The sequence below is a fragment of the Rousettus aegyptiacus genome, unplaced genomic scaffold, assembly GCF_014176215.1.
Source record: "Rousettus aegyptiacus isolate mRouAeg1 unplaced genomic scaffold, mRouAeg1.p scaffold_m13_p_1, whole genome shotgun sequence".
Classification (NCBI taxonomy): Eukaryota; Metazoa; Chordata; class Mammalia; order Chiroptera; family Pteropodidae; genus Rousettus; species Rousettus aegyptiacus.
Window position 1 is genome coordinate 39553945 of NW_023416284.1, and position 23393 is coordinate 39577337.

General features: G+C 41.2%; 2 long non-coding RNA genes across 2 annotated transcripts; one reads left to right on the forward strand and one right to left on the reverse strand.

Annotated features, from left to right (window-relative positions):
* Nucleotides 1–7490: 7490 nt before the first annotated feature.
* Nucleotides 7491–10920, reverse strand: LOC107518337. Its single transcript, XR_004955111.1, has 2 exons — nt 10299–10920; nt 7491–8035 (listed from the first exon to the last, which is right to left on the reverse strand). It is a non-coding gene; the product is annotated as an uncharacterized LOC107518337 (long non-coding RNA).
* On the forward strand, nt 7964–22403 carry LOC118612845. The gene is made up of 3 exons (XR_004955119.1): nt 7964–8049; nt 8770–8838; nt 21960–22403. It is a non-coding gene; the product is annotated as an uncharacterized LOC118612845 (long non-coding RNA).
* Nucleotides 22404–23393: the final 990 nt, after the last annotated feature.

Below are 23393 nucleotides of genomic sequence, written 5' to 3' on the forward strand. Positions count from 1 at the left end.
TGAAGTGAGTCTCTCTGCCTCACCCTCCCTGAAAGTGACTGCAGCTGCCCATTCAACGGTGGCAGAGCTGTCACAGCCGGAACATGTTGGCAGAGGCAGGTGGGGTGGCTGAGGGGGCAGGATGCTGGTCACTTGGCTAAAAGAGGGGGCTGGGAGTGGTTAAAGCAACCCAATTATGCCTGGCTTTGGTTCCAAGTCCTGTAATAGGATTCAGGTGCATCCAAAGGCCTCCTGCCTCTTCTCAGCAAATTCAGTTAAGAGCAGGGGGAAGGCACACTAATGGTTTCCACATTCAGGCCCCTCTGCAATGAGGACTTTCAAACTCTGTGGCAAGGAATCCGAGCTCACCTCTGAGTACAGTTTTGCTCTATGAAACATAAATGTGTTCCTTAAGCACCTCTAATGAGTGGGGGTCTTCAGCCTTGTGGGCTGAACACTGATGATATAATGATAAACAAGTAAACACAGGTTCAGGTTGTCCAGAGCTTACAACTGATGGAAGAAACAGAAAATGTGCTAGAAAATCACAATACCGAGTACAGAAGGCTGTAGGTGCTGTGGGAGCACAAAAGAGGCCACCTACTTGAGATCTGGGCATTCAAAGAAAGGGCTAATTCCCTGTGTGAGTGACCTGGACTTGCAGGCTGAGAAGGAGTTCATTGGGGAAACTGGGGATGCCAGGAGCAGAGAAACAGCACATGAGAAAAGCTTGAGATGGGGAAGTATTGGGGGTGACCAGAGCTTAAGGTACAAAGAAAAAAGTATAAAGAGAAAAGTTAGGAATATGGAGCAGTTGGTAAAAACTTCAGGTCTTGAAATCCATCAAGGAGAGCAACTGAAGGATTATAAGAAGGCCAGAGATATAATGCAATCCACTTAGAAACACCAATCTGTCTGGAACAGGACAAGCTACGTGCAGGGAGACCAGTTAGGAGGCTGTAGCAGTGATTCGGGGCACTGGCTGTGGTGTTCTAGACTAGTGTGGTGGCCGAGGAGATGGAGAGGAGGGGAAGGGTAAAGCTGGTTACAAGGTCAAATTAACAAATTATACGGTCCTTGCCTTCAAGAAGAAAACAATTTTAGTTGAAGAAATATTTTCTCTTTTAATTCATTCCAGTCTTCCATGACAGGAAGGGAACTTAGAGGTCATTTAGTTCAATCTCCCTTTGCAAAAAGCAGAGTGATTTTCAATCGGGGTTTGAATTTTTTCAGTGTTAGGCAGCTGGGGGAAGAATCTAGGTGGGCAGCTGGCCTGGACACAAGCTTCCTGGAGGTTTCAGAAACCTCTGAAAATGGGAGAATGTGTATCCTGCTGGTAAGGACTGTGGCATCAGGCAACAGAGCAATTTTGAGATGTCACCTATTCTGCCAACTGTGATGGGACAGGTTGCCATCCTCACCAGGTGGAGCCCTCAACAGAGGGGGGCCACGGAGGCTAGCGGTGGCTGAGGGCACACGCCCATCCACAAGTAGTTGCTGAGTGACGGCCCCATGCCCAGATTTGTTCCTGGAAACTGCTGTGATAACACTCTGGGTGAGAACCAACACTGGCTGACCTTTTACATGGGCAGAATCCACAGGAAAAGGTCACTCTTTTAGGAGGTTGTTGAAAATTTAATGACAGAAATTCCTTAGGCTTGTAAAACCCTTTTAACATTCTCTGAGCACAGACAACAACATCTTCTTACCCTGGGAGGTGTTTTTCAGCTCTGAAGTAATTAACTCAGTGACATGCTTGATCCGCACACAACCCCAGGAGGTAGGCAGAAATCCTGGGCCCTTGAGCTTCAGTGACCTTTCAATTCCTTGCCCCACCCCTGGAGACTGTGTGACTGTGGTCCTTGCTTTACCTCTCTGAGCTTCCTCCTCTGGAAAATAATATACCTATTTTGGAAGATTGCTGTAAGCATTAAAGATGATGATACTGCCCAGCCCAGTGTTCAGTAAAGGCTAGTTTCCTCTACCTTACTTCTCTCCCATTTCTATACTCCAAACAAGGACGTAGCCGAGGTTGCAAAACGAGAAGTGGTGGTGCCAGGCACATAGTGTCTTAGTCAGCTTAGGCTACCGTAACAAAATAAAGTAGAGTGAGTGGCTTAAAAATAGACATTATTTCTCACAGCTCTGGAGGACGGAAGCCCGAGATCAGGGCGCTCACATATCAGGTCTGGTGAGGACCCCCTCTGAGGCTTGCAGGTGGCCATCTTCCAGCTGTACTCTCTCATAGAGGAGAGGTCACTAATCTCATCATGGGGGCTTCATCCTCATGTATTCATCTAAATTTAATTACCTCTCAAAGGCCCACCTCCTAATGTCATCATATTGGGGGGTAGGGCTTCAACATATAAATTTGAGGGGACCCAGTGGGTCTGAAATAAGTATTAGTTTTATTTCTCCCTTTTGAGGCCCTGAAAGGGAGCTATCTCTTCCCCAGGCTTCTCCTTATGCAGCTCCTAGTACTAACTGGGATCCATTTGACAATGCAATAACAGCCATGGAGCCTCTCCCCTGAAAATGCACGGATATATAAATAGGCACCATGTACACCTTCTTACTCACACTTACAATTTTAGGGAGTTCACAGATCCCCTGAAAGTTCATCCATGGACTCTAATTTAAAAACCTGTTATAGCACCCACATGACACCAACTACCTCCTGTCATAAATATAAATTACATGAAGCTGGGGACCAGCTCTTCTTTTCAAGTCCGTATCCCATATAGTGACTGTAGAGAGGTAGGTACATAGTAAATGTCAATTGAATACCTTGGTGGATTAATGGGTAGATGGATGAAAAGCAGATGACGGGGGGAGGTGGATGGGTAAGTAAGTGATTTGGGTGGGTAGATGAGCAGGGACATGGATGGGTGGATGGATAAGATGGTAAGGGGGTTGCCATGTTCAGAGAAGGGCCAAGGCAAACATAAGAAGATAATTAAAGGTTGGTGGGCGGTGGAGCAGGGAGCACCTTGAAACCCCTGGATGAGGACATCTGAATTAATCAGTAGAGAATGTGGGAACTACAAGGATCAGAAGTAAAGGATGAGTAGAGGGAACAATGTTTTAGCAGGCCGGATCTGAAGCAAGGCTATGCACTGGGTGGGACAAGAAGAATATGAGTCAGAAAGCCAAAGAGAAAGCTGGGCAAGGGTTGGAGGGAATCTCTGACTGATAAATGCAAGACCCGTGGCCAAGGAAAAAATGGAGAGTAGGCAGGACCCAAGGGGTAGGGGAGACAGCTGAACAGAGATGCAAGATTTAATGGCATGTGAGAATCTCTGAGTCATTCATTCAACGATCATTCGTTGAGCCCATCCTAGGTGCCAGGTGTTGTTTTAGGCACTAAAGATAAGACCCACTCCTTGCTGTCAAATAAGAAAGACAGAAAAATTAACAAAAGTTGAAATATACAGTCCTTGCTGTCAGATAAGACAGAAAAATTAATAAAAGTTGAAATTTACGGAGCATACCATGTGCCGGACACTGCTCCAATTGTTTAATGTGACACTCTTCAATAACAACCATACTAGGGAAGTATCATTATCATCCCTACTTAAGAGATTAAGAAATTAAGGCATAGGGAGAATAAGCAACTTCCCCAATGTAACACAACTAGTAAGTGTCAGAGCCAGGATTTGAACCCATGTTTCAGGGCCTATGTGCTTCCTCCATACTATATTGCTGCCATTAAATGAAAAACTAAATAATGGTCATAAAGCATGATGATGAGAAATAATGACTGTCTGTAGTGGTCACAGTGAGACACAAAGCGGAGGTGATTGACTCTAGCTGGGTAGGTCTGCAAGGATTTTAGAGAGGCGATCCTTTTGAGCTGGGTCTTGGAGAATGAGCAAGGGGTAAAGTTGAAGGATGAAGGGAAGGACATTCCAGGCAGTGAAATCAGCCTGTGCAATATGCACAAGTGCCGAGATCAGGAACAGCAGAGACCTGTGCAAGAAACCGTAAGTGGTTCTGTGTGACAGCTTTGCAGAGCTGGGAGCTGGGAAGAAGTGAGACAAGCTGCACATTGGGAATTATGCCTGGGAAAGCTCCCTCACAGTTGTGTAAAGATTTATGAGGGTCAACGTGCTTTTTATTTAATTCTTTTGATCATCCTGAACAACCCAAGGTATAGAAAAATCAAATATTAAGTCTATCCCAACTTTGGAGGTAAGGAAACAGGTGAGAGAAATTAAATAACTGACTAAAGTTTCTGTCACCAGCATACAGCAGAGACAAAACTAAACCCTCTGATTCCTAACTTTAATAATCTGGGAACTTCTGGCACATAAAACATTTTGCTGAGCACTGCTAGAACAAAGATAAATAAGATTGAGTTCTCTGCGTTTGCTGCTACAAAGGCAAAGATGAGGCAGCTCAGATCAGCAAAGGACTAGATATGAAGCTTTGACAGAAAAAAAAAAAAAAAAAAAAAAAAAAACCGAACACCAAGAATAATCAGGTGGGCACGGCACTTCACAGCTGCAAAGCACATTAACCTACAGAACCTCATTTGACATTTATGAAGACGTTCTGTGGCAGAAAGTATACATAATCCTTTTGTTCCCATTTTTCAGATGAAAAACTGAGCTTTAGAGATATTAATTAATATGCCTGAGGTGACACACCTTGTAAGTGATAGAGCTAACTCAAACATAAGTCTTCCTAATGCCAAACATACAAAATCCATGAGGGCTGCTAATATGATAACAGTCAACATTTAATGCATGATTACTGTAGACTAGCTAGGCATTCAGTGCTCACTTGCAACATTTCATTTTATTTCTACAAATATGCCGTGAGATAGACGTTGCTGTTAAGCTCATTTTTGAAATAAAAAAAAATTGAAACTTAAGTTCTCTCAGCTGAGATGACCAACCAACCGACCACCACGCAAAGCCCCTGCTCTTGAGCACCGTGTAATACTGTCCTCATTGTCTTCGGACCCTGGCCTAGCCCACCTGAACTAAGGGAAAAAATGCTTTGACCTTCTATCTCCTTCACTGTTTCATATCCCAGTGCCTTTGCACAAAAACTCTACGAAAGCATCTTGATGATGAAAGGCTTCTAACTGTTCTATACAGAACTATCCCCTTTGCGGGTGGGCAATTTAAAAAGACCTTGATGAAATTCTTCTGAGTTCCAAGACTCCTGAGGCTCTGGGAAAGAAAGGGCTTAGACTGGGCATGAGCCAAGCACCTGAAAAGTCTGGGCTGTAGAGCAAGACACTCATTTATCCAAGAAAATGTACGCATTCAGGCAATAATTTATTGAGATTCTAGTATGTGCTAGCTGTTGTTCAGGATGAACACTGTCCCATAGAAATAATCATACTATATACAAAAGGCCAGGCCATTCCTGGCCTTGTCTGAGCAGCCTGCAGGATAGAGCTGAATAATAGGAAAATAAGCTAATATTCACTGAATGTTCACTTTGTGCTAGAGAGCCTTCTGGACATTTAACATAAATCATTAATCCTATCATCTGCTCATTGAAGTAGTGATAGTTACAGCACTCTTTCAAATGAGAAAATTGAGGCCTGGTGAGCTTAAGTGACTGGTCTAAGAGAACACAGCAAGTCAGTAGTGGAAGCAAGTTTCCAGCCCAGCTAGTCAGGCTCCAAAGCCTACGTGCTAACCTACATGTTGCAATGGAAGAGGCTTTTGTAGCCGCCAAGCCAAACTCTCATCTTACCTATGAGGAAAGCCCAGAGAGGTTATGAAACTTAACAACACACAGCAGTACCCAAGTCTTAGTCCAAAACTCAAAAGTTACAACACCAAAGCCATTCTGTTCCTCTTTCCTCATCTCACTCTTCTTTGTGGTAGCTTTGCCTTCAACCTGGCCTTGTAAGGTAATGAATGAGAATCAGCTTGGAAGGCAAACTGGGGTTTGAAATCTAGCCATGAATTAACCAGTCGTAGGTACTTGGACAAGTTGCATGGTCTCTCAGCCTCGGTTTTCCTAGCTATAAAATTGCTATATGGTACTACTAAACTTGAAGTGGAACTGAAAGGGTTAAATGAGGTGATGTCCAGCCATTCTATTTCACTATTTTGTTTTAATTTCTTCATAGCAATTAACACTATTCATTTTTATCTCATTTGTTCCTGAGTAAGTCCCTCTTCATCTATCCATAGCTGTTCTCCAAGTGGCTAGGGCTGCACTGTCCAGTACAGCAGCCACTAGCTGATGTGGCTATTGATCACTTGAAATGTGCCCACTCCTGAGATGTGATGCAAGTGTGACATACCCGCAGATTTTCAGACTCAGCAGGAAAAAAAAAAAATGTAAATGTAAAATTTCTTATTGATAAATTTTATGTTGATTGCGTGGCGGAATGATATTTTGGGTACATTGGGTTAAATAAAATACCTTTTTAAAATTAATACCTGTTTTACTTTTTAAATGTGGCTGCTAGAAAAATTTTAAATTTCGTATGTGGTTCATATTATTTCTATGGGACAGTGCTCATCTTCAACAACATCTGGCACATACTAGGTGCTCAATAAACCGTTGAATGAATGCATACATTTTCTTGAATCTATGACTTCCCAGAATGAAAGCAAATGTAGGTAAATATTAGTTTCTCTCAGCTAGGTCACCCCCATAGGACATAGTTGTCAGCTTCGGATTAATCAACTAATTTTGGTTGAGGTGTTACAGCTGATAACAGTTGAAACTCTTGTCATGCCTCAAGATAAGACTGACATTTTAATTGCGACTTTCCAGGAGTCAGACAAAAGTAGGCTTTTTAGTCCTACCCTGGAACCCTCCAGAAGAAAGATTCCTGGAGAAAAAGGGCAGGGAGAGGAAACAACAAATGATAATAAAGAGGAAAGGTGAGGTGGAAAGAGAACAGAGGACGATGGAGATTTGAGAAAGGAAAAAAAGACCCAGTAAGCGTTCTACCCGCAGGAATCCTTGTTTTCACCTCTAACTCCCCAGAGCCTAGTACAATCCGGGGCACATAGTAGGGAATTCGTAACTTTGCTAAAAGACAGAATAAAAAAGGAAAAGGGAGTACGGTGAACAAAGGCAGGGGAAAGACAAGAAAATCTGAGAGACAGAGCGCCAACAGACACCAAGACAGTCAGAGGCAGAAACCGAGCGTCAGTCAGAGGGGCGGGGCAGAAGGGGAGGGACGTTGCTGGCTGGGGCTGAGGGGGAGGGGAGGGGTAGCGGGCTCTATCAGCGGGGACCGGGCAGTGTCGCTGTCCGGCGGGCGGGGACGTCAGCCGAGGGACCCGAGCGGCGGAGAGGCGACCAGGGCAGCTGGAGCGCACCCAGAACGCACGGCTTCCAACCAGCTGGCCCCAGGCAGCCCCGGAACAGGACTTGGCCTGGCGGAAGGTCACGGCCCCGCCGTAGGGACTTTCCTAGGGTCGGGGTGAGAGGACCTGGGAACGCTGGCCTTTAACTTCCCAGGTCAGACTCGGGCTGGGACCACCCCGTCTGGCTTCTGACGCCAGAAAGCCACTCAGTGCTCGCCTACCCGCCGGAATTTGTCCTCTCGCATGACCTTTTAAGTCCCTCCCTGCCTTCAAGGCTCTAACAAAGTTTCTTTTTCCCTCCCAGGCCCAGGGGTTCTCACACTTACGTGCATCAGAATAACATGGAGGCTTTGATAAGTTAATTAATTATTATTAGAATACACTGCTGGACCCTCTTCCCTGTGTCTGATTCAGTGGGTTTAGGATGGGGCCTAAGATTAATAATGCATTTCTAATAAATTCTCTGGTAATGCTGATGAGTCTGTTCCCAGGACCATCCCTTGAGAATCACCTTCTTGTAAGGAACAATGTTCTCCCACATTTTTATGCTTAATGCCATAATACCTTGCTCAGCCTCCCGCTGAGCCTAGAACCCTTGCCGGCTGGGGAAAAAAAGACAGGGAGAGGGGTCATGCATTTGAGCAAAGCCAGGATGGCACCTGGGAATCTCCGTTTGCAGTCCCATGGGCTTTCCACTGCATCAGCTTCTTTTTTCAGTCTCTCAGGAGGCCTCCGTGTGGGATCCAGAACAGGGCAGAACCCTGAATAATAAAAGGTGAGTAAGAAGTAAAGTTAATTAATCAATTCCAGCTGTAGGAAAAAGAGAAAAAAGTCTTTGTCTTAGGGAGAGGAGAGGATGCATGGAGGAGGTCTGTTCATCAACCAATCCTACCCTACGCAGTGCCACTGACACTTTGATTAATTTTAGAAAAAAACTTAATTAAGCAGCTACTGTACACCAGGCATTGTCTGGGTTTGGGAGATAATGCAGAAAATAAAACAGGACTTTAGGGAGATTAACAGTAAACATAATAAAAGAATAAATCATTGAGTATGTTAGAAGGTAAGAAATGTTATGGAAAAAAAAAAACGAGTAGGACAAGGGAGCGCCAATGGAAGTTGCAATTTTGAATAAGATCATCAAGGTAGGTCTTTTCAGAGGGTAAGATTTGAATCCGGAGTTAAGGTCATTGGCCATGTGATGGCTGGGGGAAGAATGTTTCAGGCGAGGGGACCAGCCAGTGCAAAGATCCCGACGGAGGAGCATGTCTGGTATGTTTGAGCTTCAGTAAAGAGATCAATGTCACTGGAGTGGAGATAGGGTAGGGGGAAGAGCTGAGTAGGGGGTGAGGTCAGAGAAGTCAGGGGGCTGCCAGGAAGACTTTATAGGGCTGGAGGTGGGAGATATTGTTGGGGCTTGACTTCTACTCTGACATGTACCTCCACTTTACTTTTCTGCCATGATTGTTCTTGCCTCTTCTATCTACGATGCCAGATTCAAGAATAGTCTTAACCATTCCCTGGCTCGCAGATGGAGCTGTTTTTGAGCAAGAGGCAACTTTCAGTAAGTCAGGGAGCCCCAATATCTCAGATTTGGGGCTTACAAAGGTTGTGATTGCTCTTCCTGACCCATAGGTTAGAAGATTGGGAGCTCACATTTGCTTTCAGCATCCTCTTTTCTCTTCTCCCATCATTCTCCACTCCTGTTCCAGGCTCTAGTTCCCCTGGTATGCCTGCTCACCAAGTGGGGCTTCCTAGTTTTTTAGAGCAGCACTGTCCAATCGAAATGTAATGTGAGCCCCACTTGTAATTTAAAATTATCCAGTGTAAAAAATTTTTACATTTTTAAAAACTAAAAATAAATTTAAAAAATTAAAAAACGGGTAAAATTAATTTTAATAATATATTTAATTTAACCCAAAATATTATTAGTTTGATAGTTAATCAATACAAAAAAATTAATGGCGTATTTTATGTTATGTTTTTTCTGCACTAAATCTTTGAAATACAGTATGAATTTTACACTTATATCACACCTCGATCCAGACAAGTCACATTAAGTGCTGTATAGCCTCATGTGGCTCATGGCTACTTGGACAGCACAGTCCTAGTCTGTACTCCTGTTCTTCCCTTCCCTTCCTCAACTAACTCCACCTGTTTCCAGATTGAGCTGATGCTTCCTTCAGGAAGCCTTCATTGATTTCTCCTTTTCCCTTGTTGGCCTATGAGAATTAAATGAATTGATTTATGCAGAGTACTTAGAATAGTTCTTGGTACATACTAAGTTTAAGCAAAGTCTTAGCTATCAGTATTATACCACTTACTGCAATTGTAATAAACCAATTGGTTATATAACTCTTATTTCATATTCTTCTCTCTCCATTATACTGAAAGCTTCATGAGGAGAAAGGACCATGCCAGCCTTTTTTATTGTTCTATTCTCAGGACATTGTGTCTGGCCAAAGTAGATAAACATTCAATAAAAAATTATTGAATGAATGAATAAATGAATAAGAAAATAGGCTTGAAATTATGGTTAAGTAATTATTACAGTAGATAACAGTCATAATCCTGGATGACAATAATATTAGGTTCCATTTGTACAGAGGTTCAGACAGTCGATATAGAGATTAAATCTGGTCTTAAAATAGAAAAAAAAAAAATTGAGAAGGGCCCAGACTTTAAATTCAGACAGACCTGGATTTGAAGACTTATTTTTCTTACTGACTACTTGTATGACTTTGGAGAGGTTAGTTAACTTCCCCAAGCCTCAGCTTCCCCATGTAAAATGCATCTCTTTACATTATGTACCTATGTGTGTGGTAAATTTGTAAGTGGCGAGAACACAGACCCTAATCTCAGCTCAGCTACTCTCAGGTACATTACTTAACCCCTCTGTGCTGCAGTACCTGCCGTGTGAGTGTGTGTGTGTGTGCGTGCGCTCGCGTGCATGCTTTCAGTATATAATGAGATATGAAATCATACATATAAAGGTTTGTTATACACAGTAGATGATCATGTTACCATCTTTACTTTTTCTTTAATTTTCATCCAGCAGCATATGATCTTTTTTCCTTCTCTTCTTCCTCCTTAAATGAAGAAAAGTTCAAGCAGTTTATTTACTATTTCAGAGAAAGAGCCCTCCTGCCTAGTAGATAATGTGTAACAGGTTCAAGGTAAGAAAAGTCTCTTTAACAAAACTGTAAAACTTGCCATTTAAGTGTCCCTGCCCTTCTGCCTCCTTCTTCAGCCTCCCTTCTTCCAGAAAGTCCGCATCTCTTGACCGTGTTAGTTCCTGGCATTTTCTTCTCTCTCTGGCTCCTGTAGACAAAAGTAATTCCCACACACACTCTGAATTTTGCTGCGTGTTAAAAAGAAATTCCAGGCACCTAGAAAGGGTTGCCACTCATTTCTTGGTGTTGTCAAAGCTCTGCTACAGTGCTTTTTCCATTACTTCCTAAATGTCTGTTAATGCACTTTTCCCCACTAGACCCCTGAACAGTACTGGCAGATACAGCCACATCTCTCTCGCTCCCAGATCTTAGCAATCAGTCGGGCACATAGCAAGTGCTGGACAAACACGTGCTAAATGCATACGTGGATGCATGATGCCTGAGCTACTATTTCTGATTACTTCCCCTCCAAAATGCTCAGAAGACTGACAGATGTGTGCGGTGAGAGCTATGTGGGAGGAGTTTGGCTTCTTGTTTAGAAATGAAACTGAACACGCCAAGAAACTCACCCCCACTCTCTACTTCTCTTTGGTGTCCTCTAGGGATGAGGAGAGCGGGGAGGGGAGTTGGGAGCCCAGGAGGGCTGACAAGGTGCCCTCTCCAGCACTGAGTCAGCAACACTCAGCCCTGTGGACACAGGAAGATCCCACTTTCAAGGGCTGAGTCACATGAATAACTGGAATAGTTGTTTAGATCATAATGAATTCCCAGAACCTTTCCAAGCCAACCAGCAGGCACATGCTCTCTCTCTACCCTAAGAGCTTTCCAGCTTTGTGACTTAGCAGAAAGGAGGAGCCAGGCTCGGGTTTCTGGAGGGGAGAGGCAGCAAGGGGGTGGGGCACAGGAATCCTTGCCTTTCCCATCTCCCAGCTCTGCAGGTTGTCTCTGGACCCTTTTATATTTCCAGGAAGATATAGAAAGAGACTGGCACTGTTGGCATGAATACTACACAGGCTGCACAGCTGTCGTGTCAACTGGATGAGGTGTGGACCACAGACCCTGGCACCTCACAGTGAGCAGTTAGAGTGTCAGTCGATACTGAAGTTCCCTGGAGCCTGGACAGGTTATCCTCTGCTGAAATGTCATTAGAGATCTGTGTACCTTGGATGAAACAAGATAGTTTAACTACAGCCCTGGAGAAACTGTATTTGGGAGTAGGGGGAGGTTGGCATCAGAGGCATTGTGAGACTGGCGCACAGGTCTACAGGTTTCATCTTCTCATCTTTAAGCCCAGAGCCCAGCAGCTCCCAGAAATGCCTGTTTTGAGATCCACAAGAGCCCTCAGTGAATACCGTATCCAAATTTGGCATAGTTCAGTGCTTTATTCTTGAGATTATCCAAAGACAATCTCAGGCTTCTAAGATTTTGCTCTACTCTCCTTGAGACCACATCCATTGTGAACACCCCAATGAATGGAGCCCCTGTTCCCATATCACCCATGTTTGTGCTTGCTCTGGGGCAGTAGTTCCCAAACTTGAGCATACATCAGAAGCATGTGGAAGACTTGTTAACACAGATTTCTGGGCCCTACCCTCAGAGCTTCTGGTTCAGTAGGTCTTGGATGGGGCCTGGGACTATGCATTCCTAACAACTCCTCAGAAGATGCTGGTTAAAGGCTCACGCTTTGAGAGCCACAGCTCTAAGGCAAAGTTTTTAAATGTATTTTTAGGTCAAAGACACATTTGAGAATATGTTGATAAGACTTGCCACTACTTCCTCCCAAAACAATATACAAATGTAAAAACTTGATTCCAATTTCAGAGTTCACTAAGCTTGCAGAAATTCATCCATGAATGTCTATGTTAATAGAAGTCCTCGTTCAGGGTCCAAACCAGAATTCATAAGTGAATTGCAGATTCATAAAGTACAGGAAAGCAAATTTTATCCCTACGAGCAAAGGAGTTTCACAGCAAAATGGTTGAATATTTGTTTTCTAAAACCAGACTACCTGGTTTTAAATCCTGGCTCTGCCATTTTCCAGCTGTGCTTTAGTTCCCTCCTCTGCAGATGAGGGTTGATAATAGAACCTACTTCACAGAGTTTTGTAAAGACTGAATGAGTTCACATGTGCAAAGTGTATAGAATAGAGCCTGGCACGTAATGTACATGCAGTAATTGTTCCCAATTACTTGAGCTCAATCGAGTCCTATTGATCCAACTTTCTGATATACTCTAAGCCCTTTCTTTTCATCCCAACATCCATGGTTCTAGTTTAGGTCCTAACCATATCTAATCTACCATAATTGCAATATCCTCCCAACTATTCTCTTTATTCCAATTTCTCCCTCTTCCAATAAATCTTCCACACAGAATCCAGAGTAACCTTTCTAAAAAACCCATCTCACTGTGTCCTTTCCAAGCAAAACCTCCCAAGTTTCCCCATCACTTCCAGCATAAAGTCCAAGCTTTCTTAAGTATGGCATAATCTGCCTTCATCCCTGTCATTTCTCAGATCTCACTGCTCAATGAACTCCTCTTTCTTCTGTTCCAAAGAAAGCACAGGCTGATTCTAGGTGCACCACACTTTTTCATACTCTCTTGCCTTGACTCGTAATGCTTACTCTTCCCCAAATGCCCTTCAGCCCTCATTGATGTGAACTCCTACAGAATATTCTTCCAGATCCAGTAGAAAGAGCCTCTTCTCTGCCATTTTCCCCTGAACCCCAGGTAGAAATGATCTCTTCCTTCTTCGTGACCTATCGTACCCTGTATAGCGTGCTTCCTTAACACTTCAGTGCACATGTATGTTCATGAGTTTATGGAGACACTGCTAATTATTCTCCAAACATCCACTCTCAACTTCTATAGTACAAGTGCATTTTCAAGACTTCTCTATAAATAGGGTTCTGAGTACAATTTAAGCTCTATCAATAGATGCACATATAGGAGACTTGAACAATACAAATGAAATAAGGGAAATCTTACTGTTTTAGATATTTTCTACTGGCAAGCATAGTTGTAGAGACATAACAATTCTCTGCATTGTATTCCAGAAACTAGTCAACAGTTTTATGATTGTCAAGATTCAGTTTTAACAACAGCAATAATAGCTTCCTGGTGCTGCCTTTCTGAGTCCCTAGATTAAAAGTATGTGATTTGTTACAGATTCTAGAATCTAGAACTCACTATTCCATTTGGGTCCTCTGATTTCCACATTCTTCATGGAATAGAGGTAGCAGCTTTCTCTGGAAGTCATCACTGGAGTCTTCAGTTTACTCCTCCAGCCCTAATAATGATTTTATAAGCATCTACTCTTAATATTAAAATCCATTCTGCTTGAAATACTTAGAATGGCCTCTATTTTTTGAATTGAATGCTAAATGATAGTGTCTATCCCCTTCACCTGGTATAGAGCTACTAGTAGGCTATGACTATGTCCCATTCATCTTTGTATCCTTTATGTCCAAAATTGTCAAGAGAAGATTCCGGAAAATGAACCCCTTGAAGAATTGGGTGGATTCATTCACTTGAATGAAAGATTTGATTCCAGGTAGACTGAGGACAGGCCATTTATCTGGGTTCACCAAATGAGCTTGGAGGACAGAGCTGCTCTCAGACTAACCAGCAAACAAGCACGCACTATCAGCAAAGTAACAAAAAGTAAGGATTGAATGAAAAACTGGAATAGTTGTGCCAGCTTTGAAACAGAAAGACTCAGACCCTATTCCTCACTGTGGTATTGTAACCTGCTCCACAAAGGCCCCGTCTCCTTCAGGAGACCAATGGAGAGGCCAGGAGAGAATGAAGGGGAAGAGACTGTGGGTGGTTCCAACTGGCTGGATTATGAATATGCTTCAGGAAAACTGTGAACAATAGAAAAAACGACAAGTATTATGGGGCACAGCCTCACAGTCTGAGAGACAACATGGCTGGGACCAAAGGGGTTGGCCGTGTGGGGTTACAGGCAGGTAGAACAAGGGGCATAGTCCGTGCAAAAATCTAAAAAGTACACAGTGGGAAATGCGTGATCTTTGGGAATCAGACTGACTCATGATCAAATCCCAGGTTCATTGCTAATCTCCATGTGACCTGAGACAAATTCTTCTAACTCCATGAGCCTCTGTCACCTCACTCATAAACTAGGGATTGCAATCCTTATCCCAAAGGATAAGCCTCCCAGCACAGGGACCGTCTGGCACAGTCAGCTCTCTGCAAGCCCCCTTCATTCAGATCTTCACTCCCTTGAACACTGCCTGGTGTTCTTTCTAGAGTTAACGCTTTGCTCTATAAAATTATTAATTTAGTGTTTTGTTTTGCTTTCTAATTATGGTGCCTGAAGGTAAGGCACTGAGGTTTGTGTGAAGGGTGATTTCTCAAACCATTCGTCTTGTTCAGAAAGGCATAAGGCAGAAAGCAAGATTCCCGCAAGTTTTTAAGTGCAGAGAGGATGGGAGGTCGGAGGGAGCCATTCCAGGAAGATTGCTCCTGCTGGCTGGGGAAAGACTACAGAAACCAGTCTTGTTGTCCCTGTGTAATCATTTTGTCCATGCTCGTCGGTGGGGCTATTAGCATTTGAGTCTCAGCCAGAGTTTCTCTGGCATTTCCCAGTATCTTTCCATGTGCCCTTTTTAATCTGCTGCAGGTGTATTGTTATGAATTTATTCACCAAAGGACCAGAAGTTTTCCACTTAAATAGATATGCCTTCCACCAAGATATGTCCTATTTTTCTAGGGTAGAGAATACCAGAGGTTCTTCAGGAAAAGTCTAAGCCCTAAAATACTGGATAGGCTCTTTAGCCTTTAAATGAGCCTGATGTTCCGTGTGCCCCTTTGGCATCTTCTAGGAAACTGGCTGTTGGCTTCATCTAGGACAGGTAGGATAAAGGGAACTAGCCTCGCAGGAATTGAAATGGCCCCTGCGAGGGTGGTAGTGATGACATTATATAGACCCTCAGCAACATCAACCACAGGGGTATTTAAAGAGATGGCCTTCATACCTTTTGGGGAAAAAAATCAGAATTAGGAAGAAAACTACCATTACTGGGCACCTATTACATGCCCAGCATTGTGTCAGGGGATTTTGTAGCTCATGCAGACTGGGCATGAAACAGTTAAACTGTCAAATTCAGAGCTTCTGTAGCCAGCGGGAATATTTGATGTTCCTTCCTGCACAGGATGCATGTCCTAGAGTGAAAAATTCCTGCACAACAGGAGAACTTTTTTGCAGGTTGAACCCTGTCTAGAAGCTGCTCTTTTCTTGTCAGAGAGCCAGGCAACAGCTATCATCCTACTCTCCTGCCCCTGTTCTTCCCCTCACCAAGCTCAACACCCATGGAGACCTCAAAGCAGACTGGGCAAAAATTCGTAAAGCTACTACTATGCTTTGGGAAAAATGGAGGAAAACAAAGCTCCGATTAGCTGTTGGTGACCAGACAGAGTGACTGGGAACTCTCTATGATTACTTTAAAAAACAACCTACAAGGAAGTGACCATTGTTTTGTCTACCTGAGCAGGATATAGACAAGGAGGAACTCAGAAAGCAATGAGGGCAGTGTAAAAACAGGATGACCAAGATGAGGAGTCTCTAGATCAGAGGGCTTCCGGATTCTTGGTGAAAAGCTAGTATTACAGCAGGTAGCGGGTTGTGTCAAATGTATATGTGTATGATAAATCTCTTTTGCAAACATACAGAAAAGAAGAAGAAATGTAAATAATAAGGAAGATGCCACCCCAGGTGAATATTATTCTAGATAATATCTGGTGTTGAAGGGATTCTAATACTTCTTACAATCAAAATTCTCATAAGTAGCCTTCTTTTTAGTTTCCTATGGTTTTATGCCCCTGGTTTAAGAAGTGTTTGATTTACTCTTCATAGAAACACTGGGAGATTGGTTCACTAGATCCATTTTAGAAACAAATAAACTAAGGTGCAAAGGGGTTAACTGAGTTGCCCAAGGCAAAGTAACTTATGAGTAGGTGAGATGAAATTTAGGTCCAAATATACCTGATCATTTTCAACTTGTGCTCTATCTACTAAACCATGCCCATCTCCTTGATCTATGTTCTAATTTATAAAATATCCTCTTAGAGAAAAATGAAACTGACTCCAGAGGGAAGAACTAGGACCAATAATTTAAAAAAAAATCAAAAAAAATCAAACAACCTAATTAAAAACAAAGAGGATAAAAGATTTGAATAGGGATTTCAACAAAGAGGAGATATTGATGGCGAATAAGCCCATGAAAAGATGCTTACATCATTAGTCATTAGGGAAACACCAGTTAAAACTACAATGAAATACCTCCACATGACAACTAGAATGACTAAATTAAAAAGATTGATCATATCAAGTATTGGAGGATATGGAGAGCAAATGTAACTTTCAAACATTGCTGGTGAGTATGTAAAATGGTACAACCACTTTGGAAAACTCTTAGGCAGTTTCTTAAAAAATTAAACATACATCTACTGTATAACTTAGCCATTGCAATTCTAAGTCTATATCCTCACAAAAACTTTACATGAATAGTCATAGTATCTATATTCACGCTGTTATGTATGTTGCTAGACTAGCAGCATTTATACAATGAAATAATATTTAGAAATAAAACAAATTATTAATATATGCAAAATGGGTAGATCTCGAAATAATTAAGCTGAGTGAAAGAAGGAAAACAGAAACACTACATACTATATGATTATTAGTACATAAAATTCTAGAAAATGCAAACTGATCTATAGTGACAGAAAGCAGATCAGTGATTACCCGGGGATGGAGGAGAGAGAGAGAAGAGATGTATTATAAAGAGACATAAGGAAAATTGGGGGAGAGGTGATGCATATGTTCTTTATCTGAATTGCAGTGATGTTTTCATGGGTGCAAACATACGTTATATGTACTGTTTATTGTACAGTAATTGTATTTAAAAAAATGTGAGTAGGGATAGGCTGCCAAGAAGAAGCAGCAGTAGAAGAGAAAATAAAAGCCAAGTCCAGCAAGGTAGGCAACCTAAAAAGAAGTATAATATAATGGTTATAAACCTAAGCCATAGATTCAAATCTAAGCTCAGCTTTAGCCAAGGCACTCAACACCTTCTGTAAAATGCAGACAATAATAGTACCTACCGCATGGGATAGTTGGGACAATGAATGATGCATGGTGATGTGCACAAAGCCCTCAATCAGTGCCTGGCACTTATTAAGGATTGAATAAACGTGAGGAAAGGGAAGGGAAGAGGAGAGGTGGGGAGGGGAGAAAAGAAGGAAGCACAGAGAAGAGCAGATATTATTAGAGAGAAACAGAGTACCAAATGCTTTTGAGGTCCCGGTCTCAGGCCACTGCCAGACTTAGCTGAATCCTGGTACTTAGGTTCCATGAGATACCCCTTATTCCTTTAACAATATCACCTCTTTCATATAACCTAAATCCAGTTATGTTATGATATTTTCTACCAAAAGCTACCTCTCACCAATAAAAATATGGGCACCGAGAATTCCAGAAGTAAAGAGATTTTCCCATTCATCAGAGAATAGACAATAAGTGCCATGGTCTTTATTGCTCCCTCACTCCTTAGAAGTACAGCACATCAGACAGAAATGCTTTTGCCCACAGATAACATAATGCCAACTAATAAAAGCTTAAGAAACAAAGGCATTATGTTATTGAACTTAACTAGGAGTGGAGAGGCCGGCAACTCCCAGATCTGTTGCAAGCCCCAACAGTGTTACTAAGTACCCAGCCATTCTCAACTTACTGGCTTTCTATCTTTGAGCTTTTGGTCCTAGAAGGTTATCACAGCTCTGGACATTCTGACCAAAATCCAGTAGCAAACCCAAAGGGACTATGCTTGCCTCCCATTGTATGACAAGCTTGTTATCATGTTCTTGGCCTACCGCCAGCCTCCTTCTGGGCACGTTCTAAAAAATATATATGTGTGTGTGTGTGTGTGTGTGTGTGTGTGTGTGTGTGTGTGTGTGTGTATGTGTGTGTACATATATACATATATACACACATACATATACATATATATGTATATACACATAAATATGTGATATATAATATAAATAATATTATGAAAGTCTAGGACTACAATATGAACCCGTTTTTCCTACTCACTATTTTACCTTGAAAGAGTCATCTGAAGTTTTCTACATCTTAATCTTTTTTGTTTTTAAAAAAGCAAAAAGCAAAAAAAAAGAGCAACCACCCTTGGTGGTCGTGAAAAGTAAAAGAGATCATATATATAAATATAAAAGTTTAATGCCTTGGAACTTATAAGTTTCTCAAAGAGTGAGTCTTTCCTTCCTTCTTCCTTCCTTAATCCTAGTTCCCTCGGGGAGAAAGTACAAGGGCAAGTTCAGAAAAAGCATGGGCTTTGGAGTCAGACAGATTTTGTTTCAAGTCCTGGCTCTGCCATTTATTAGCTATCTGACTTTGGCAAATTATTTCACCTTGCTCACCAGCAAATATTTATTTGGCACCTACCATGTGTCAGACACTGTTCTGCCAACTGATAATACAGAAATGAACAAGAAAGGCATAGTTCCTACTCTTTAGAGCTATGTTCTAGTTTGCTCATTTCTCAAGTAAGAATAATAATACTTTACATCCTACTATTGCTGTAAGAATTAATCAAAAGAATTCATGAAGAATCCCTGTGAATCATAGACGTTCAACAAATGCTAATTTTTATCATCCTGTCATTCTGATCCTAGCCCCGCTTTAACTAGCTGTGTGATCTCAGGCTAAGAGAGTTGTATGAAATAATCTGTAAGATATCTTTTGTTTGGATGAGATTCTGTATTTCTCAAAAGCAATCATTCATCTTAATACATCATGGCAGAGGAAGTATATTACACTGTGTGCTGCTTTAAAAACAAATCGATAATATTCATTAAGGACTTACTAGGTTCAAGCCCTATGCTACATCCCTATGCTTTTTGCTTTCATCCCACAAAAACTCTGTGAGGCAGGTATTATCATCTGCATTTTATATGAGGAAACTGAGCCTCAGAGAAACAAATTTGATCAAAGTCACACAACTAATGGGAGGCAAAAGTAGTAATGATAGTCACACCCGTCTTACGCAAAAAGCCATTGGCTTTTGCCCTCCACTGCTGCTGTGTGACTGTTCAAAGCTTGTAATAAGACCAATAGAACATAGTTAGTGATGCCATAAATCAATCAGTATGTTATGTTGGGAAGAAGTACCTCCCGTATGGTCATCCAGGGGAAGACACGGACATATGTCCGGTCCCCTTCTGCATCCAGCTCTCGCTTCTACACAGCTGCCTCTTCCTGCCCCCGTTTCTGTGGATGGGTTCGTGTGATGAATGGGAAAACAATTATTATTGTTCAGGAATGATGTTTTTTTTTCAAATTGGACATCTGCTGCTTGTTTGGCTGGGAGTTTGGCAAGTGTTTCAATTTATTGCGGTGGTTAGACCTAGAGGAAATAATTAGGTGATCATGACAACCAGCATTCCGAGCACGCAACAGTGACGCCAAGGAAGGAGCACTGCATGGAGAGTCCAGATGTCCACTCTGCCATAAATCCTCTGGCCTTGGGGTTCTCAGCAGGACCTCTGCTCCTTGAGTTCTAAAATTCTCTTTATAGTAGAATGAAATATTTAATTTTGTACTAAAAATATAGGTCCTGAGATCCAAAGAGGACCTGGAGAGGTAGCACAGAGACCAAAGTTCATACTAAGCTGAGAAAGACTAAGGAGAGATTCAGAAATTTCTGAGTGAAACCTTCACTATGTCACAGGAACTGTGCTATGTGCTTTATACCAGTGCCTTAGTTAATCCTCCAACACATCTTCATTGGACAGAGGAAGAAACTAAAGCTTGGAGAGGTGAAATGACTTGCCTAAGATCACATAGCTAGATAGTAAAGGAATCATAATTTGAACCTTTAGGGTCTAGCTGACTCTAAAGCTTTGTTACAACACCTATGCTCAGCTGCCACCAGAACCTTTCATAAGATTGCTTTCGGCTAGAGGTGGAGTAGGGCCTGGGTGAAAGGTAAGATGGCACCAGTACTGAAGGCCAAGACGTTGGTTGATGTCCTTTCTCCTACACTGCCCAGCTTGGTGGGACTCTACTCTCTGGCGTAGACCTAAAACATTCTAGTTTAGGCTGTACATCTTTTCCTCACCCCAGTTATTTTATCTATGCTCTTTCTACACTGTTTCTGTTGTATCCTAGACTGTATATTGCTGTTGAGTCTAAGCCCAACTCTCTCTTTGCCGTATTGAAAAAAAAGGACAGAATGTGCATCATCCTCTCCAACTAACTCCTGGATCATATACCTTCCCTCTGACCCAGAAGTTGAATTGCTTGCTACCTTATAGATTCTTTGGAAATTCCTGTTCCCCACAGGGAGTTTCAGAAAAATCTATCTTTAGCTATTTTTCTTCCCTTTTCCACATTCCTGTAATTTTTTAGTCTCATGAGATTTTTACATACCCTTTGTTTGGTAAGGGCAGGTATTCTGGTACTTCATGCCCAGAGGCTCTAGGAACAGAAAATTCTGATATTTCCTAATACAGGAATCAGATGACTTGCCTTTGAGTCCCCTTTCCACCACTAACTAGCCCTGTTACCTTGAGGAAGTCACTAAACATTTTTCCATGTGTGAAATAAGAGGTCATATAGACTACTACCAAAGGTGTCTTTCAATGGAAAGATTTGGTAATTCAAGTCTTCCTTGTAGTAGACAAAGTTTCCATTTCCATTTGAAAATTAAGATTGCTCAACCTGCTCCTCACTTCAGAATGGACAGAGTTATGTCTCAGATTGATGGTAATTCACAGTCTTCTCACCTCCAGCTTTTGTTTCTTCCACCTCATATTTTCTTTGAGTTCTGAAGGGGTGAGAGTTTTTAGAGAGCTGTTGTTCTGTCTCTTCTGATGGGTAACACTGGATGAAGGGCAAATAGAGATGGTGATGGCGCCAATGAAGAAAGTAAGCAAGTTAAATGATACCTTTAAGAAATTGAAGACAAGAGTTGTTTGAGTCAAGCTGCCCTCACTATTACTATATTTCACTGAGCTTTGGCCACAGTAGCTAATGGTAGATAATGGAAAGGTACAGCCTTTGGATCTTGAGCCAATCATGAAACACCTCCAAGCATCAGTGTCCTTTTCTGTTAAATGTAGATAATGGTACTTTGATGATTGTTGTAAAGATTAGTGATGAGATGAATAAAACACTTGGGCATTGAAGTTTAGGGATAAATATTGATATATTTACAAATGAATTGACATGATGTCTGGGATTTGCTTCAAAATAACTGGGGTAATGAGTAATTGATTTTCAACAAGAACACTAAGACAATCAACAGTGTGGTTTATTTTTAATAAATTTTTTTATTTAAATTAGTTTCAAGTATACAGTACATTGGTTAGACATCTTTATTGTTCATAAAATGATCCCCCCAATTGCTCTCTCCCTCCCCTGGCCCTCCACTTAGCCATCATATTAATGCTAACTGCATTCCCTCAACAGTGTTTCGAACATTCTTTTCAACAAATTGTGCTGGGACAACTGGCTATCCACATGCAAGAAAATGAAGCGAGACCCCTATCTCACACCATCTATAACAATTAACTAGAAATGGATCAAACTTCTAAATGTAAGGGCTAAAACAATAAAACTCTTAGAAAAAAGCATAGGTGTAAATTTTTGTGATCTTGAATTAGGCAAATTTTTAAAAATATGATACCCCAAATAAAAGCAACAACGACACAAACAAATAACTTAGACTTTATTAGAATTAAAAACTTTTGTGCTTGAAAGAACACCATCAAGAAAAAGAAAAGACAACCCACAGAATGGACGAAAAATATTTACGAATTATATATCTGATCATGGACTTATATCTTGAATATATATAAAGATTTTTTACATCTCAATAATAATAATAATAATAAATTTTGCCAGTTTATTGTGTCTTGCTATTTTATTTATTTACTTAATTTTTTATGATAGAAAATTTAAAATATGAAAAAGTAGGGCGAATAGGAGAATGAACCCACATGTACTATTATCTCGCTTCAATATGATCAAATCCTGGCCAATCAATCTGGTTTCCTCTGTTCCCTTACTCACACTCTCCTAATACCCCAGCTCAGGTTATTATTTTTTTGAATGACAACTTTACTGAGACATAATTCACATACCACATAATTTACCTATTTAAAGTATATAATTTAATGGTTTTTAGTATATACATAGACTTGTGCAACCATTACCACAATCGATTTTAGAACATTTTATTACCGCTAAAAGAAACCTATCTTTTTTAGTTATCAGCACCCACTCTCCTTAAATCTCTCTTCCCCCAGACCTAAGCAACCATTAATCTACTTTCGGTTGCTATAGCTTTGCCTATTATGGATATTTCATATAAATGGAATCATACAATATATAGTCTTTTGTGACTGGCTTTTGTCACTTAGTATAAGCTTTCAGGATTCATCCATCTTGGAGCATATGTTAGTACTACATTTCTCTTTATTGCCAGATAATACTCTATCAAATGGACATATTACATTTTATTTATCCATTCATTAGTTGATGGACTTTGGAGTTCCACTTTTTTGGCTATTATGAATAAAGCTACTATGAAAATTAGTGCATGTAAACATTCATGTACAAGTGGACATACGTTTTCATTTCCCTTGGATTTATACCTAGGAGAGGCATTTCTGGGTCAAATGGTAACTCTACATTTAACCTTTTGAGAAAACGACAGACTGGTTTTCACAGCAGCTCTACCATTTTACATCCACACCAGCAGTGTGTAAGGATTTCAGTTTCTCCAGCTCTTCCCCAACACTTTTAATCATTTATTTAAAATTTTTTAATTTAATTTTTATTTTTCATTTTCTTAAGGGCTTTATTTTTTAGAGTAGTTTTAGGCTTTCAAATTTGAGTGGA